This window comes from Heliangelus exortis, chromosome 9, assembly GCF_036169615.1.
Source record: "Heliangelus exortis chromosome 9, bHelExo1.hap1, whole genome shotgun sequence".
In the NCBI taxonomy this organism is placed as follows: domain Eukaryota; kingdom Metazoa; phylum Chordata; class Aves; order Apodiformes; family Trochilidae; genus Heliangelus; species Heliangelus exortis.
The window spans coordinates 20594582-20614376 of NC_092430.1; the positions used below are offsets into that span (position 1 = coordinate 20594582).

A 19795-nucleotide genomic window follows, 5' to 3' on the forward strand; every position below is an offset into this window, starting at 1 on the left:
AGTGTCATTTCATGGCTTATTTTTGATTTCAAGAGATAACCTTGAGTTTAAAACTCTGCCTGGCACTTCCCTGATCTTCACTTTCCACAAGAAAGGTAGGAAGTCCTCAACCTCAAATTACTAAAAATAATCAGGCACAAGATGTGACCTTGGATAATGCAACGTTAAATTTCAGCAAATTTTTTCTGAGGCATCACTGTTATTAACTTGCAATTTTTTCATTTCAGTCTGCCACTGATGCTTGGCAGGTTATAATTTTTCATTTTCTCACTTGGTTGACGCTCACTCAAGTAGAGATTATGGAGATTGTGGTGGAGAATTTTTACAAAGATATTTTTTCCCCTTTTCACTATCATATCAGGATACAAATACAAATTGTCATTATGATGTGGGTTACTTTCTAGGTATAACAGGATCAATATTAAAAAAGATCCTTTCTGTTGTTCAATGGTAGTAACAGCTCTTGTCTTATTTAAAACTCATGAGCTCTCCAGTGTGCTAATGGACATTATAAAAGTAGTACCCATTTAGTGCATTTCCATCAGACATGATGTGTGTAACTGCACTTCCATTGCAGTTCATATTAATAAAATCCAGTGAATTACTCCTTTCCTTTGAAGTGACCACTCCCTTCCTCTTCAATTTTTTTCTAAGCCTTTTATCACTTTCAATTAATTTAGAGCATTCTCCACTCATGACAAAGCATGTTTGTCTCCACATCATTTTCCCACTGTCTCATTTAATGCTTAAAAGTTGTAATAAACAGCTCTTCCCAGTGATCCACTACAGAACAACATTTCCTATTTCCTAAGTGTTTGAGGTTTTGTTGAGGTTTGGCATTTTTTTGTATTTGTTTTTGTGATTTTGGTTTTCGTGCTTTCCAAAATACCCTCTCTACAAGGAAAGCATCCAGAATACAAATATGTAACTGAACACAAACAGATCCAAAAAAGTATTTTAGGTTATTCTGCCTCTGGTGACCAACCAAAGCATTCTTCTGTCACAAGACCCATTGTGTGACTTTTTTTTTTTTTTTTAAATATACCTGTCCCCACAGCAACCCTGACACGGGAATCATACATAGTACACTATGAATATCTGCAGAGCTTTCCTTATTATAAAAAAAGATTCTTCTGTTACTATTATTGTACTTAGAGCTCAAGATAGAAGACATATTGGGAGAGGAAGTCAAAGAACACATTGGAACCTGATACACAAGAAACATAAGTGACAGTGGAATGCATTATCCATCAGAAACTACAGGTCCCATGAAGCTGGAAACACTATGATGTTGTTACTACCAGATCAGCATTAAGTTCCAGCCCAAAGGATATTATCACAGCTTGACAAAAAAGGTGACTGCCTCCATAATTATCCATTTTTAGTCTTCCTATTCAAACCATGAATATTCAGTGCAAGGAAGCATAGGTCTGCTGCAATCATTGACCTGAGTGCAAAAAAACAAGGTCACATTTGTTTATATTGCCTGCGCTTTGTCTTTTAAAATTTTATTTATATTTATCTTAGCAACTGTCTTCCCACATATTTCATTCTTGATACATTGATCACCATTGAGAATAAGTTTCATCATCCATTCAACAGTATTACAATGATGGCTAATAACTAGAGTGACAAAATAAGGCTTCCAAAGTCAAATGACTATAGAAAACTATAATCCTTAGATCTAATTCACTGCTTTTTATTGTAATTTCTGGAATTTCAATGAAGTTTCTGAAAGACCAGATAAGATCACTCGTTTTATATATAGGAAAATGAAAGCAAAGGCACCGAAACTCTTTTCTCACAGTCCATGGCTACATTCCCAATAAGCACAGGGTCTAGAGAACAACAGATTGTGTCAGCTGAGGAGTTCCCAAGAGCCCATACCCACTCTGACACCACTACGAGTTTTCTTTTTCCTGCCTCATAACCCATGGAAAGTTGCTTCTGACATCCCTCAGTCCCCTTAACACATTCAGTAATACCACAAAATCAAAAGGCAGGAACCCCACACCTCTTGCAGCCTCAGAGCATCAAGCAGCCTCCTTGGTAGCTCCAGCAGGTAAGGAATCCAGCTGCACAGCATGGATCCTGCTTTCCTTTATGTGAATGCCGTGCTCATTTGACTATAGATAGTTTGCAGAATTACATTACTTCTACTCAGATAAACCATTAGCTCTGCTTTTTATATTTTAATTCCGATTCAAGCGCAATGTTTTTTTCAATTAACTTCAAATTAGGTTGGAGAAACTTGACAGTAATCTTGAAATACATTCTTATAAACTGCTTTATGAACAGAGTGGTTTGGGGGTTGATTTTTTTTCATTCACCTGTCAAACTGCACTCACTCTATAAACAGATTAACATTAATTCACCTTTGTTCTCATCATTTGTTCCAGTCAAAGCTTATCATGTGGTGTAAGCATGTGGGGGGCACAAAGAATAAAGGATGCAACCAACTTACCAGCGAAGCCTGCATTAGTCAAAACAGCAGTACAGAACACCCAGAGTCTTCTCTTTCCACCAAATTAATTCTCTTCAAACTACCAAATTTTCAGCAAGTCTGACCTTAAGTCCAGTGAAGCCTAAGAACAGTTTGGATGAGATCAGGCATGAATTACAGACACGTGGAGCTGCAGCTCTGGAGCTCTCTCTGCTTGTTAAAAGGGAACAGATTTTGATATAACTATGAGCTGACTTTGAGAAAAAATCCTATTTGAATCCTTATGGGCCTTCCTAAAGCTAATAGTTCAGTAAAAATGAAATTAAAATAAACTATTCATGAATCTTATTACTTATGCATAAAATTTTCACAAATTCTCACTGGTAATCCAATTCAGGAAGCTACTCTTGAAGCAAAGAATGCATTAAAAAATGCACTCCGACTTCCTTTGCTGATTTTTTTCCTTTTTTTTTTTTTTTTTTACTGACTCCCTATCTACCTTCACACAATGACAATACATTCCAACAATTCAGACTTTTCTTAGGTACTCATAACTGCAGCCCAACCTTTAAAACAGTCTGTTCCTGTACATGATATTCTACTCTGTGTAACAAGACAAAGACACCACTCTTTTTCATCCTCATTGGATCTTACACTGGTAACTAAAAAGATTCTTTCAATGCCCACTGATGCAAGAAGATGCAAGTTTTGTACTCTCACACTAGGATGCTCTGATTACTTCAAGAACCCAAATATTGCTCTTATGCCAAGCTATGAAAATGAGGACTACGTGGAAGGGACCCTGCACATGTGAGCACTGGGGCTGTTCACAACAGCTCTTGACCTTCAGCCAAGTAAATTCAGATTGAAAGCATCCAAAGCACTAAAGGGGTAACCCTGACAATCCCATATTTTGATTTAGCCTGTTTGTGAGGCATTTACAGTCATATGAATTTGTCAGTGACTGCAGTTCTTTATTCATGAAAGAAGTCATCATCTCCTCACTGAGAACTGAGGTCAGTGAGATTTCATAAAGCATCCTTCATTAGTTTGTTGAGCTAGCAGAGGGAAGCACATAAGCTCAAATATGAATGCTTTGCTGAGGAACAGCCCCAAATTAAGCACTAGGTGGTCAACTTGTAAATCCAGAGATAAGGTTTCATTGCTCCCATATCAGCTTGACTAATGCTGTCACTACAAAAGTAAAGCACCTCAGAGAGCAAATACCTCAGGTTCATTTTGGATTGGTGCCTACTCCAGGTGAAGTATTTTATTTTGCCTAATACACCCACACATCCCTACCCTGTGTGTAGGCTTAAAACAACAGCATAAGACGACTAAAGGTTAGTGGCTTTGGGGAGGAATAAATCTTATTCAGATCTTCACAGCTAAATTATAGAAAAACACTATGCTGTTTACAAATTAAGTTTACAAATTTAGGCATGTATTTTAGTAGCAGGCTATTTTAAATAAAGTCTGTGCTGTATTAGTTTATAATCCATTGAAATATCAATCTAAGAAAAAAAAACACAAACCCAAGCTTTCCAACAGTTTAACTTCATTACATTTGATTGCAAAACCCTGCAAGTTACAGGCTGTGTATATTTATCTTGTTCAAGTCTGACCTGCTGTTCCAGCCCATGTGACACAGCCAAGACAGTACATAAAAAAGCCCCACACAAGTACTGCAAAAATCCTAACAGCTTTCCAACATGCATGCTGGAAAAGTTCCAGAAATCTCTCATCATAACATTAACTTAGATAAACACAAAATCCCTCTTGACTTAGTATGGCTGTTCTTATTATGAAGCCCTGATAAACCACTCTCCACACAAAGTCTGCAGAAATTATTATTTGATTGGCAAATAAATTATTTTTGATTAGCACTTCCTTTTAAGTGTTAACCTGCTACAATAACTAACAAAATGCAATACATACAATTAGTATACCACATAAGCAACATTCTGAAAGACAGAAATCACACACACACACATCATGATACAGTAAGTGCCTACAGAACTACCAGAAATTAAGTCCTAAGAAAGGCCATGATTTTAAAAAGATTACCAGGAAAGACTGGGGGAATAATCACATTAGCTTCTGTAAATTAAGGAACTTCTTGGTACACAGAGAAATTCCTAGGAAGAGTTATTTAGCTAACCAAGACAAAAAAAGATTCCTACATCTGTATTTCCATCAGTGAATTACTCAAGTTTTATTTCCAGATTGCTGCCTTACTTTAGCTTTTCCAACACCTACCCAAGCTTCCACTTGCAAGGAAATCAAGATACAGGTCAATCCCCATCTTCAGCTGGTTTGTGAGGCACATCTTTTATCACTCTAAGATAATTTCCTCTATGTGGTTTTAAATAAAATTCTGTTCTTTTTCACTTCTGCACTTTAAATAGAGGTGCAATGACACAACACGCTGTAATACTTCACATTGCACGAGATAACTGAATAAAAGTTTCTAGACAGAATTCCTCCAGAGCAAGAGATAATGAATGTATTAATATTCCCTAGGGAAGACCATAATTATAATCTCTGAAGTTCTTCTACAGCCTTCAGTTAATTTATTCTAGAGCCAATAGTGTAAACTCAAGTCGTCTACCAGAATAAAACCCAGGTTTCCACTTACGTGGTTTCAAGATCTAAGTATCTCAACAACTTCCCTTTAAATCACATTTATCTTTATTCTGCAAAACTGAATTACTTTGATATATCTTTTACACTGGCACTTTTATGCCTTTTAAGGACATCAGTGATTTTCAGACTTTTGAACTGGTACTAAAAATAATTATGCACTAAAGGTCAAAAGAAATTTTTTCCTCTCCTTTTGGTAATGGTTCTATCTCATCTTTCTAGGAACTGTCATTAATTAGCTCCTTTCAACCAAAAATAGAACAAGAAGTATGTCCATTAAACTTACAAAGAGTTGAACTTCAAAACTGAACCATACAAAGTCTCTGCTAGGAAAAGGAATAAATTATTTAGGCTTTGCCACTCAGAACATATTATACAACTAGAAAGACTTTATTTTACGAAGAAAAAACCCAAGCAAGCCAAACAAAGAGCAGAAAGTAGTCCCTAAACATCAGTATTATTTTTTCAAAAGATACTTAATCTTGTGAAAGATGGAACAAAACCAAGTTTCTTCAAGTCTCTGATTTATGTTTCAATGACATAGCACACAAAACCCAACTCTGCATTAAGAAGCAGCATCAAGAGCAAGTATTTTACTTGCAGTAATTCAACCATAATTTGATAATCACCAGCACTTTCCTCTCCCCTCCTTTCTTCTATTGTAAGACAAATCTTTCACTGAAAGGTAGATATTAGATCCCTTACACCTCTCCAAAGACTGTCAATACATCTGCTCATAGATACTAATAAAGACAACTCCATCAAACCCTAACAGTCAGCAAATGGACAACACACCTGTTTCAATTGTAGCATTGCACTGTGTAAAAGAAACACTAAATACATCTCTTCAGATAGAAATCGAGCAAAATTCTTATAATTATTCTCTAAAAACTTTCTGGAACTATAACTAAATTCAGAAGACACGGACCACCTATAATCAGAGGTATGTTTAATTTTTATGTGCAAGAAGAATCTGTACATTACTCAATAAAACAAAAGTATGGGGGGTTTTTTTGCAAACAAGAAGGCGAAAAAAAAGGACTTGCCACACTAGGGTCAAAAACCTATCCTATGTTTGAACACATCCCAGGAAAATTTTTGCTTCTGGGAATTTCAGGTTCTGAAGTGCTGAACATTCAGATTATTAAAAAAGAAAAACTTCCCTTGAAAGAGATCCTATTTTTTCCTGCAGAGCAGACTTCATTTGCTCTAAAAAACTGAAGTGTTCTTTTGAACTGCTTTAAAAACTGAAACCCCTGTAAAATACACATGCAAATGCAGTGAATTTGAACTCTCATACTTCCAGTTAGTTCTCAATTCAGCTTCAAAACACAGAATTAAGTGCTGGCATACACTATACATCAAGACAAGTGTCAAGGCAGAATCACTTTTTGTTATTGTGGAGTATTAATGGTACAGAAAAGCCAGCTAGAGCACATGGGAAAAGGGTATTTCTATGCACACACAGGAACACAGCTGTTAAAAAACACGAAGAAAAAAAAAATTTTGACCAACGATGAATGTGAAAAAGCATGTCCCAAAAATATTCATATTCAAACTGTCCCAAGAAGGTGGAAGAAGCAAAAGAAAAGAAACCACAGCCCAGTAATCAAGAAAAGCTCTGCATTAAAACTGCATATTGAAAAAAAACTGATCTGGGATACAGCTTTCGCTCACTCTGCCTCCCTGGAAACACCATGTCCTCCACAGCATCTTTGCTCACTAGGAAAAAAAAAAAAAGTATATATATTAAATTTTTTTACTAATTGCATGAAGACAAAAACTCAAACCATCTGGCTTGTGCCAGACATATTTGCCCAAGTTCTCTTTTTCAAACAGCAGACACTCCTCGAACGTCTAATACATGTGATCAGCTGGAAAGAAAACAAGAATTCAATCTGATTTTAAAATATCTTTGCATTTGTTCACATTCCATCCCAGGAGAAAACCGGAGGCTTTTGCATGCTTGTCTGACTGAGAAAGAAACTGAATAACCAGTAGCTCTGCATGCTGAACATATGCTCACGTATCAGCTCTGGGCCAACACTTTGGCCTGGAAACAAGACCAGGCTTCTCCAAGTATTTCAACATATGCCTCTCTTGTGTAAGCACTTAGACAAACAATATTGCACAGGCTTTATCCTCAATTGATACAGTAAAAAATAACCACTAAAGCATCACCTCACTACTTAAATTAAAATTTCAGAGGCGTGCAACTACCGTGTTATTTAGGACTTTTTTTTTCCTCAATGCATGGTCCCAGTGGCTGCTCTCAACTGCCTCCTGTCCCAGGGAAGAGAAGCAGCAGTCTGATGTGTTAGTTCTTTTCTTCCACAGACACCTCTAAATGAGTCAAATCACTAGTATTTTAACAAGCTTCCATAATTCAGCCTTGGATACAGTCAGCTGTACTTTCCAGAGGCACACTAAATATTTCACTTCTCATCCAGGTGACCCCAAGGTTCCAGTTGCCTCCCTCCTTAGGGGTAGTTCCTTCATCCTGCAGATGCTTTGCAATATACAACTAATTTAAACAGCAAGGAAATCAACTAATTTAGACTGAAACACAATGTAAATCCCTGCCCTTAGTGTCATCCAGCACAATGTCTGAAATTCACAGACCTAAATATCTCAGCATGCATTTATAAAAAGGCATGTTTAATAATACAGTATTTCAATACTACCTCTTAATTCCTCTGAGACTTCACCACCTCATTCATTTTTTTCCACAACTGGCATGACCAGTGAATTTTCTAATTTCACATTAAAAGATAAACTGGAAAATTAATCATCTGCCAATTTTTTTTTTCCTGAGGGTTTTTGTATCATGAAACTGTCTCAAGATGGCTGTAGATGGGATGCATCCAAGGGTGCTGAAGGAGCTCATTAGTGTAACCATCAGTCTGATTCCAGTTTTCCAAAGTTGTGGCAACTGAAGAGTCACACAGACTTGAGAAATCAAGAATTAAACTCATCTTTTAAAAAGACATGAATGAAGACACAGGAACTTAAGATCATTCAGCCTTGGGTCAGTGAAATAAAGGTACAGTGAAAATACAGTGAAATAGAAAATACAGTGAAATAAAGGTACAGAGGGTAGATGTAACTCCACCCATTTGCCGACTTCAAAAACCACTGACATCAACTGGAATATAACCTGGCATGCTCTGGAAAAGCTAGAAACACTAATTTCAGTTAAGACAATCAGGAATAAGCTGTAGCTTCCAGTGTAAAAACTTACTCAAAAGCCCCACAAACAAGCACCATCTGCTCTTTTGCAAAAGGTATAACATTTGAAACAACATTTGTTTCTCTTACTATATGCCATCACAAAAAGAATAATTTTATTGTATAAAGAGCTCACAAAATGAAGTTGCATAAAAACAGGAACATATGGCCAAATAATTATGAATAGCACTTAGCATATTCATCTGTAAAATAAGAACTGTAAGGAGTAGATGAAGATACTGAAGTTGACTTAGACATTGCCAGTATACACATGGTTTTCTGAAAATTACTTTTAAAATTTATTACCCACCTCTCTAAACAGGTACTTCTCATTAGGTTTTTGCCAAAGTTGTATCTTGGCAAACCACAAACTTGGCCTATACCTATATCACACATATTCACAAAGTCTTAGGTCTTAGTGCACTAAAAAATATTCCTCTCTTTTATAAAAATGAAATTTTTATCACCATTACAAAGACAAAGCTTGAAACAAACTTAGGCAGTGCCTAATATTAATGTAAATATAAAGTAGAAAAGGTAAAATCTATGTGGATCTGCTTGTAACATTAAATAACGATAAATAAAATAGCTAAATATAAACTTTACAGAAGAAATAATTTGAAATAAAAACAGTCCTGATGGAAAATATGTATACACCCATCAGATACTTTATCCTCTTAGTTAGCATTAAAAAAATGCATGGTCAACCATCTTCACCTTTCACACTTAAGCAGGATTTGAGATTTTACACCATTTGGAATCCACTTACACCATTTTTGGGATCACTTCCTTTTTTTCAACAGTGCTTCATACATCTATCATCCACCCATTTCTAAGACATTGCATACTTTTCATTACAGTTTTGTAATAGTAAATGGCTTAGACTTTTTTGACCAAGTCCTAGGAAAAAAAAAAAAAAAAAAAAAAAAAAAAAATCACTTGTGGAGATATCTTCAACTCTTACAATGATCAATACTGCAACAAATGTCTACCTTTCTCTAGCATCTATCATGAAACTTTCTGGATATTTACACAGTATCACTTAAGGCAAAAAGCACAAACATCTTCAGCCTCTCAAAAAACCTTCCTGCTGCAGACTTTTCATGCTCAAGTTTCCTGCAAGTATAATAACCATCTGGTCCTCACTGCATATACAGTTCAGTTCACCATTCTCTTTAATCAGTTTAAGTTGTTTTATGGCTTCAGGGATTTCAGCAAAAAGCCTGGTTTCACCAAGTGCTGTGGGTTTGCTTGGGTCCTTTTATTCTGATGATCCTCTGAAGGCTGATTCCTGGTATCTTCTACAAAAAGCTGAAGAGTTTATACAGCACAGTTGTATTTTACCTGACTTACACTCCAGCTTGATTTGTGCTCTTCCTGTCAAACTTAAGTGTCAAAAGTAGGTTTTACCACTGATTTAAAATTCCTTTATTTCTCCTTATGCTGCCTGCAACTCCGCCACGCCTGAAAGCATTGCCTCCTAAAGCCATGTAAAACTGAGCACACTAAAAACCCACAACATTCCTGCTGGCTCTTCACAGCAGGAGATAATGCATTATAGCACAGATTTCCCTAAAATCTCTGCAGGATCTACACATCCCTCCTTGCAAACCCTCCAATAATTCTCTGACACACAGCGGAGGCTCTTCTGTTAACCACACCATTCTACTCACCAGTATTCTCAAACAACTCAAGTACTCTCTTCCACGAAAGTTTCTCAATAGCAACAGGATTCTTTTATTGATTTATTTTTTTTATTTCACCTTGCACTCAGATTCTATATTTCAACCATCTCTATTTCCACAGTCCTTTCATGAGAACTCATAAGGAATCTTAGTAACAGAAAGAATACTGTGGTCATCCAACTCTGACTTCTATAGAACATGGATATAAGCCCTCAATCTATTTTTATTTAGGTACATCTAAGTTGAATCATATTGAAATTAACATTTTCCTGCAGTAAGTTAGCTTCACTGCTGAAGAGGACTTTCTTATTTCTACTGCAAAAGCATCTGGCTCGTATTTTAGCCAACAAACCTTGCTATACCGCTTCATCATAGAATTTCTGTTCACAAGGCACACAATTAAACATTGCAGTCAAGTTGCTCCTTGCCTTTCTCATTGATAATTTTAACATATTGAGCTTTTGCAATTTCTCCCACAGGAAAAATTTTCAACCCTTTTAATCTTCACAGATCTTTTCCAAATTCTCTTTGACTTTAGCATCCTCCTTGAAGTATGGACACCTGAACTTGAGAGAGGTTTCTTGGAGTAATCTCATTTATGTCAAATAAAAAGATGCTGTCCATTTTCTGCTCAGTCATATACAGGTTGGATCATATTGATGCTTTTCCTCAAGATCTCCCATAAATTCATCTCTAATGGAGAAGCTCAAAAACTACAATGAAGAGAGAAGAAACAGACCCAATGACCCTACCAATTCAGCCTCTCAGATGACTCTTCCATTCTTCTCTCCCTCCAAGTATATGCTTGGCCATTTCCCCCTGATTTTTAAGAAGAAACCACAGAGTGTATGATAGCAGAGTCCTTTGGCTCTATATAAATGAAGAATACTGGATTTAATAGTATGGAGAGTGTAGAGCTACCCCATCTGAATTAAAAGTCAAGGCTTACTGAGATCAACAACCACTGCCAATAAACTCAAGCTATCCATCTTCAACACAAGTAATAGATCAATAATAAACAAGAACATATATTTGGCTCCTGCATGGTTTTCTGTGCTTCTCAGGTATTTGCACAGAACTGTGTGTTTGAACAAGAACCCAGAACAAACCCTGTCCACGAACATTCATTTGATTTCTTCTTGCCTACATTTTCAGCTATTCAAGGCTTTTTTTTTTTTTTTTCCCCCCTGGTAGTTTCCAGCTGACCAACCTAGCCAATTCCTAGTAGAGGGCTTATATAAAACACCTGCTCTGCTGCACTTGGCCTGGACTTTAAGAGCTGTACTTGACTTTTGCTTTATAGGAACCTTAGAGTGGAATGAAGGGTGACCTTTCCTGCTTCCCTGCACAGCAATGTTAACCAAGCATACCCAACAGACACCATCAGCAGATGCATATTTGAGGAGAAACAAAGTGCTTTAATGCACATTGCTGAGACTCCAAGAATAGAGTGCATTGTTTTCAGATGATCATAACTTACTCAGAACACTGATTTACTTCTCAACGGAGGCAATTTCCACGTCAAATTTCAACCCTCAACTACTTCAGCAATGCAGTTAAAAGAATATAAAAGTCAAAGAAAATTAGAGGGAAAAACAGGAGAGAGGAAAATGTTTCTTCTCATGACTTCACTTTACAATTTAAGTGCATGGTGGGAGTGGGGAGAACCAGGGGTTTTAGCTGCTAAATAGTATAGCTGTGTCCATGTTAGTTTTTATGCTGACATGCTTTGGAAATCTAAAAGTTCTGAATCTAAAAGCAGTAGTTACTTTCAAAGGAAAAAAACCCCAACAAACTATGAAATAAAAAAAAACAAACACAAAAAGAAGACACAACCACAGAAATTGGGGGCTGCGGGGTGGGAAACAAGTGCGTTTTTACTGCTCTAGTGTAAGTATTTTGGAAAAATATAAATATATATAAAAGCACTAAAGTATTTACATAAGTGCATTTATAAAGATATAATAACTATATTTTAATATAGAGTCTACTGATAGAAATATATTTAATATTACATAAATATATTCTATATATTTAAATTTCAAAAATCTAAGTGCTTTTGGAAGATAAATATAAGTGGACAGAGGGAGAGAGAAACATCCTGCCTGACAGGTTTTGATTCAACTTTTATTTTGCAAACAAAAGAACACACAATTTTCTCAAACTTAACACAGGAGGTTCAAACAAAAATGCCAACATCAAGCAAGCAGATTTGCTGCAGAAACTGGTAGCCAACATTCAGTCTTGTGAGCTACACTCCAGTGCATGTTCCATGCAAGAGCTGGGTGCAAAGTTTGACATCCATAAAGGTGCAACAAAAGAATTTCTGCAAATCCTGCTATTGGGAACCCACACACAGACCCAGTGGTTGCTGGATTGCCAACAACCTATTGAGAAAACGCAAAGATAGAGTTGGTTCCTTACGTACAGAGGTTAGCAGAGGTTTTGGCATATGGTACCAGAACAGATAAACAGATACATTGACATTCCTGACACCCAAAATGCATCAAGCAAGAACAGTCCCAGGAAGCTACTTCTTCCAATAGATGAAAGGCACAACAAAAGTCAAAACTAAGTGAAAAAAAAAATGGCACCACTGTATCTCCACAGGGCAGGAAAAAGAAACAGCCTTGCCCCTCAAAAAAAAAATAGACATTAAGTATCTGTTCTCTATCTCACAGCTTGAGGTAACACTCTGATTTCATATTTGAGTTAATTACAGATATCTTCAGCAAAGTGTTATGACACTTGCTTTACAAATCAGCAAGCCAAAGAGCTACTGGCTCAGAAAGGCAATTTATAAGATCCCAGTTCTAAACTTTATCACTAATTCAGAGCCATTTGTCAATAATTTCTTCACATTACATTGCATATTCCTGATAATCTGATTTATAAATACCCACAGACATATGTCCTTAAACACCAAAGCAAATGTCACAGATGGGGAGAAGGAAAAAACAACACCACAACCTAAGCACTAAAGAAACATCATATTATAGGAATATTAACTCAGCCAACAAAGTACAGTTGGAGTAGAAGCTCCAGTGAAAAAGTCTGAGGATTTAGAGGATGCCTATATGACAGATTAAGCTTAATGAAGATCTACAGTACACATTCCCTGGAGGATTACATGTGCATCACTAAAAGCTACTCTGCTGAAATAAACCTGTTTATTAAGGGGGAGAAAAATCACTTGAAGGGTCTATTTTTGTCTAGTGTGTATTCATACCCAGAGGTTAATTAAGAAGGGGAAAAACTAGTGCAGGTATGTACTACAGCAACTGGCAAGCTAAGACTTCAGCTGTGAAGATTAGGAGAGTGGGGAGGTCATATGATTCAGCATGACTATTGGAAGCTGCTACCACAAAAAAAATCTGCAGCTTGTGACACTCATCTGAACCACGAGCATCTTTCTATCGACTTAGGAAATTCTGACATCCTTTGTTTCTGCTCTAGATAAACAACTGGGATGAAACTCTACAGACTAAACAAAACAGCCTCCAATTAGCACACAGAAGGACTGCTTTGTTATTGGGCAATTTGGCCTTTTAATACTGTCTAAAATCTTCAACAATGGAAAACTGGCTTTACCTTAAGGATATGTTACAAGTTTGCAAAGTTTAGACACTTAAAACAAGAAAAATCTGATGCAACTGGAGAAAAAAGTAGGGGTTTGCAGGAGTTTGTTTGGTTTTGGTTTGTTTTGCTTCCAGAAAAAGCTTTGTGTATAGTTTGACAGCTTTTATTAAGAAATCACAGCTGCAGCAAACTGCAAAAGGTCTGCTACAAAAGATCATTCTCTGGGTTGTTTCAGGTGAGTAACTTTATGGCAGCTCATGATACAGTTAAGACACTGTCTAGTAATGCAATCCGAAACAAAAATTTAGGACATACTCTTCAGTCATCATTTTGTTGATACAGATGATAAATGCTGGATCACAGAAGCACTAGGACTCCTACAAGAGCTCTATGGCTTAACAATCTAAAAATATATAGCACTGCTTGATATACAGGATTCTGGCATCATTACAGTTTCAGTCACATAATGCTTTCCATATGCTACCCACTGAAAAAATACATTTGCCTGTAAATGCAAGAAATGTGCACCAAGTAATAAATAAACCAACACGAACCAGACTTTTCTTGTTAGGGTAAAATCCAAATTATTTATTTCTTCCCTGAACACTTCTATCCAGATGACTCAGCAACAACGCTGCGAATTTCAGCTGAAGTCAGCAGGATGCCTCAGCACTGTTTGCAAGTGTCAACTCTAGAGCCTAGATTCAATTTTAATTGCAAATTTGAGGTGATCTCAGCTAAGGGGTCTTAAGAGTACAGAAATCTACTTAATCTAAGGAGCTCCACATGGATGGAGAAACCAAGACACTGTGGGTCAGACATCGCAGGACTACAATATTATCCTGCACCAAAACTTGTGAAATAACCAATTCATCTCAAATAATCTAACTACACAGAGTGAAGGAGAGGAAAACCTGTTTTCGTCCCGCCCATTGTTCTGATAGTTTTCAAGATGTCACATGCGGTTTCTTTTTTGAATATGCAAAACATAATTCCGTTCCTAAATCCAGTTGGGGCAACGCTTGCGTCCCATTTCTCTGCACAGCTCAGCGAAAAGAAAGCGAGTAACACACCGCCCTCAGCAACTCCAGGATGTAACTCAGAAGTAAGAGGTAGAGCAGAGCGGGAGGAGGCAGCCACTGCTCTTCCACTCCAGATTTACCTCTTACACCCCGAACTGCAGCTTGCTCCAGCCAGGACCTCCGTCCTGCCCAGCCGGGAGAGGGAAATGGCAGTGACTGACAGGCACCAGGTCCCGGACCGACAGGGAAATCGCCTCTCGGTACCGGATGCCGGGGAAACCACCTCTCGGTACCGGATGGCAGCGCCGGAGCCATCAGCGCGGTCCCCGCTCACCTCCCTGCGGGGCGGGGAGGAGGCACCGCGGGCCCCCACCAGGCAGCCTTGCAGCGACTTTGTGGGGCTTTTTTTTTTTTTTTTACCGAGTTCAGAAGTGACTTTCAGAGAAAGAAAAAAAAAAAATTAAAAACTAAAATTAAAAAAAAGAAAACCCACAAAACTGCCTTGCTCTGACAAAGTTTTCCCCCCCATCCCTCTTTCTGCCCGCGGCGCTGGCGTGCGGGGCGAGCCCCAGCTGACAGCTCGGTTCCACAGCAGCCCCGGCTCCCGCTCAGGCTGGGGGATACCGGTACCGGGGGTCCGGCACTCCCACAGCGGGGCTCGCCCGCCCGCCCGCTTCCACCTCCACCTCCGCCTCCTCCCCCCCCGCCGCCGCCGCTCCGTTACCTGCCCGCCCGCCCCGGGTGCCCGGCGCCGTACGGCGGCCCCGCGCTGTCCGAGGGAGGTTTTCAGCAGCCGTAAAGCGGGGAACGCGCTCTCCCCCGGCGGCGCCGGCGGGCGGGCAGGGCAGGGGCCACCCCAGGAAGCGGCCCGGAGCTCCCACCCCATCCCACCCCCGCGGGCTGTGGGGTAATCCGGGTTTTGAGGGTGCGATGCTTTTCCGTCATCCCGCGGCTCCATCTTCGGAGCACCGGGGGTTGCCCACCTCCCCCGGGCTCCCTACCTGCTGCCGCCTCCCCGAGAGGCCGGGCCTGACCTGCCCGAGGCTCCCCGGAGCCCTCAGTTCAGGCGGGGTCCGGGAATGGGGGCAGAGGAAAGTTGTGGAAAGGTTTTCAACACGGCGGGACAACCAACACGTGGTGCAGGTGTCACCGACACCGAGGCTGCGGAGTCCGCAGCGGTAGCGCCCGCGGGCTGAGAGGGTTCGCTCCATCCAGAAAGCGATTAAAGCGGTGTCCAAGCCTTCTTTTAAGGGTTTTTGTTGTGTATCTACAAGTTGACGTGGTGACAAACTCTGTGCCTACAGACCCACCCCTTAGGGAGGGGATGAGGGTGTTCAGGTGAACGCAGGACCCACGGGTTTCACCCAGCACAGCTCTGGACACCTGAGGTCAAATCACATCGGACTCAAATAACAGCATCGAACCGACACAAGTGCCTGAATTTATAGGAGGCTCAGCTGCTGTGATTGTATCACTTTAACAAAGCCTCTGAGTGCCCATAGGTAAACTTTCATCTTGAATGCAGTCCCATTACAATACTGTCTCCTTATAAAAAGGAATTTCCTCAATACAGATTAATGACTTTGTTCTGCTTGGAAGCATTTTGCCGTTCATTCCATTCTAAACCTACCATTTGTCCCGTAATCCTGGATGCTAACACACAAAGTGCAGAGCTCTGCTTCCTTTGACAAAGGCAGGAGAAGTAACAGCCCTGTTAAATTTCACTATCTGAAGTCAGGGTAGTATTGTTTACCCTAAGAGAATTAGAGATAGAAATGTTCATTTTAAAAAGGGAAAATGTGTCAAGAAGCATTTCCCAGAAGGACTTTTATGACATATCCTTTCCCTTGGGCAGGGAAGAAAAAAAACCCAAGATGTTTTCCCTACTGGATAAGAACTACTATTAAAACCAAAAACAAAACAACAACGAAAAAAGCCATCTTAACCCTCTGCTATTGCAGAGAAGGCAGAGAACAAAGTCTTTCAAAAGTCTTCCATGCATATGGTACGCATAGTAGCAGACAGAAAAGCAAATTTCAGGCATTTATAACAGAAGTAGCTTCTGCTAATAAAGTATTAATGGGAAAGTCTGGTTGGACTGCTATAGCTCTGAAAGCAATTTCAGAAAGCACAGAGCAATGCAATCACTGAAGAGCAGGTGAACTAATCTACAGTCCTCATTAATAAAGCAGTTTGTCCAACATTAAGCAGAAGCAAAACAGCTGCAGTTGAAGGCATACTTTTCTTGCCCAATGGAACAGAAATCTATCCGGCATTTATTTGTACAAATAAATTTACTCAAAGCATGATTCATCCATTTTTTAATTCACAATTTCCTTTTCTCCTGCAAGAACAGGTTACAGCTCTGCTCCTTTCTACATTCTTCTCCTGTCTAGACCACCTGCAGGTTCAAGCCATGGCTGAATACTTTCTTAATCACACAAGTCCAGAGATGAGTTTTTTGAGCCACATAACTTAAGCCAGTTGTGCCTACTCCATGTGAAAGGCTGAGACTGAAGTTCAAAACAGACTTTGCACCCCCAGAGTACTGCAGATCCAGCTGTGAACCACTTTTAGATAGTCCAGAATATCACAAAAGTGTGAGCCAAGACTGCAACAGAGAAATCATCTCAAAGAACAAATCAGTGCTCCAGCCATGACTCCTCATGCTTTCACACAAGGGTCCAAATGCATTAGGTGACCAGAAAGCTGACTGGAGTCCCATGCTTCTGGTCCACCTTAATTATATATATCCTAATTTATATATATTCCTGGACAGGCCTCTTAATTCCTCTGAGCAACAGCAAAAAGTCACTCAAAAATATGCTTTCATTGCCAGCCCAAACCTCGACAAATTTAAAATTTCATTTCCCTTCTGCTAAAACCAGGTTGGCTTTGCTGCCCAAACCCTTCCTTTCCCCCTGCTATTCTAATAGTTCATTTTTGCCAGGGATTGGCTGATTACAGGCAGTGGGAGAAGCAAACCTTCACTTTCCATAGGAGAGGTGTAGCCAAAGGGAGAAGCTTGAGCCATCTGACATGGAAACTCCTTTTTTTTTTTTTTTTTTAATAGGGGATCAGGACCACACATTCCGGCAGAAGTGAGTCACCTAAAAGCAAACCATGTCCCATCATCCAGGAAAACCAACACTTGTTTATAATATGAAGAAAAACTCTGAGCAATAATGTGTTGCAAAGACTTCATGGGAATTGACTAGAAAAGAACATGCAAGAATAATCCAATACAAACTTCAACATTCCAGAAGCTTTTCTGAGAGGAAATACTCCATAAAAATAGCACATCTATAGAATGCCTGGGTATTTACGTGCATCTTGCCTCATCAAAAGTATCTCAGGTTATTTGGAAGTGTTAATGGGATGATGGAAAAGTGAAATGTTGAGTTTAAAGAGACTTGACTGACATTAAGACATGAGGTGCTGTCTAAGGCAGAAAACATTTCTGCTTTACCAAAAAGGTTAGATTAAAAGGGACTTCTTTGATGCTTTTAACTACTGACTTTGAATTGCTGTTCATTAGAATTAACTTGCTTTTCTCCTGTTGGTTACAGTTGGGTTGGGTTTTTTTTCTATCTTGTTTTAATACCAGCCTGCTAAGTGATTGCTCTTCAGGCTTTCCATGAAGCAAAAGTGCCATCTCGTGGCTCTGTCAGTACTTGCTGGTTAAGATGCTGCCTTTTGGGGTCAGATTATGGGTACTGATATAACAATATCATTTTCAAAAGAGTTCAGCCTACAAACAAAATCTACCTAGTCCACACCTTTATGGATAGAAACAATGAAGGGTGTTTTCCAGTCCTTGCTTGAGGACATGGATCACTGTGTTTGGCAGGAGTACTTAAGCCACTGTAGGAAAAGGAGGGCAATTCAGACTGGCATGGAAAAGGTCTAAAAGGGACCTACAGTCCTGCTCCTTATCATCCATTCCTGCAGAATTTAATCAAGGAATCTACTGAGTCGAAGACTTTTAGGCACACCTGGAATATCAAGTCTTTCTTCCTTGCATTGGCTAAAACCACCACACATTTAAATAATAGAAACCTCACCCAGGGAAACAAAAGTAATTAAACACCATTAAAAGCATCTGCCAAATGGAGTTTGAAGGACTAAAATGCCTTTTTAAGAGAAGTCTCTGCTTTTTATACTGGCAAATTATTTGCATATATGTATTTTACAGAACTAATCCATGATTCAGGAAGAAAATTAATGAAATGAGCAGACAGCTCAAACTGCTGCCAACTGGTCATTTTAGACCCAGCAACCTTGGAAAATGACCTTTTAAATAATGCACTTGGAAAACTAAAGTACAAACCAACAAAAATTAGTGCTATCTACCTTTAAAGCCTGCTAATAGCAATAGCTTTGAAAGAATGAGGAGATGATACGTGTATGAGAACGTTTTATACAATTGAAGAAAATGTCCAATTAATCTTAAACCATCTATTTAAGTAGTGTATAGAGCTACAGAACATTGTGTGGTTCTGTGGTTAGCCCAGAGTTTCTTTTTGTGCCTTGATCCATACCTTATCCAGTAGAATAACTGTAGCAAAAGCAGGGGATTTTGGTTTTCCCCAGGCTTAAACTGGAGCAGGACTTAATAGGAATATCACGTTTTCTTTTGAAATCTATCATATTGAAATGAAATACAAGGCTACCGTTTCTTATCAATACATTCCTGCAGTGGGCACACTCAGCCTCTTTCCTTCTACTCAGGAAAACCATATCCTAATCTTTAAAACATAATTCCCCAATGCCTGTGCATAGTTTACTTAATTATTTTTTACATGTTCAAAGCTTGTAGTTCATTGACCACAGAGCCTGTTCTGGAAGTTTGTGGCTTCTGACAGGTGCCGAGGATAGAGAGCAGTTACAAATACAAGGAAAAAAATATTCCTATTAAAAAAAATAATTGCAAAGTGAAAACAAAACTATTATGCTCCTTCTCTCCCCACTCCCCAACTGTGTCCCCCATGTTCTCCTTTCAGATTATAAGAATAGGAAAAAACAGGATGCTTCACTGAAGAGTCACTCCATCACACTAGCCCATCTTTCAAAAAAATTATTCCCTAATTAAAAAATATCTATAGCGTTACTGTTAAGAAAAAAATTAATTCTCAGAAGTACTGAGAAACATGGGAAATGCCACTCATTGCCCTAAAGTCCTTGAGGCAGTTGGG

The 19795-nt window shown here is 38.9% G+C and overlaps 1 protein-coding gene across 1 annotated transcript in view; it reads right to left on the reverse strand.

Annotated features, from left to right (window-relative positions):
• Positions 1-15395, reverse strand: part of NAALADL2 (N-acetylated alpha-linked acidic dipeptidase like 2) — a 363639-nt gene extending 348244 nt beyond the window's left edge. The window contains exon 1 of the mRNA XM_071752638.1: positions 15325-15395. The gene's annotated coding sequence lies outside the window, so the exon portion shown is untranslated. The remainder of the gene's footprint in view (positions 1-15324) is intronic.
• Positions 15396-19795: the final 4400 nt, after the last annotated feature.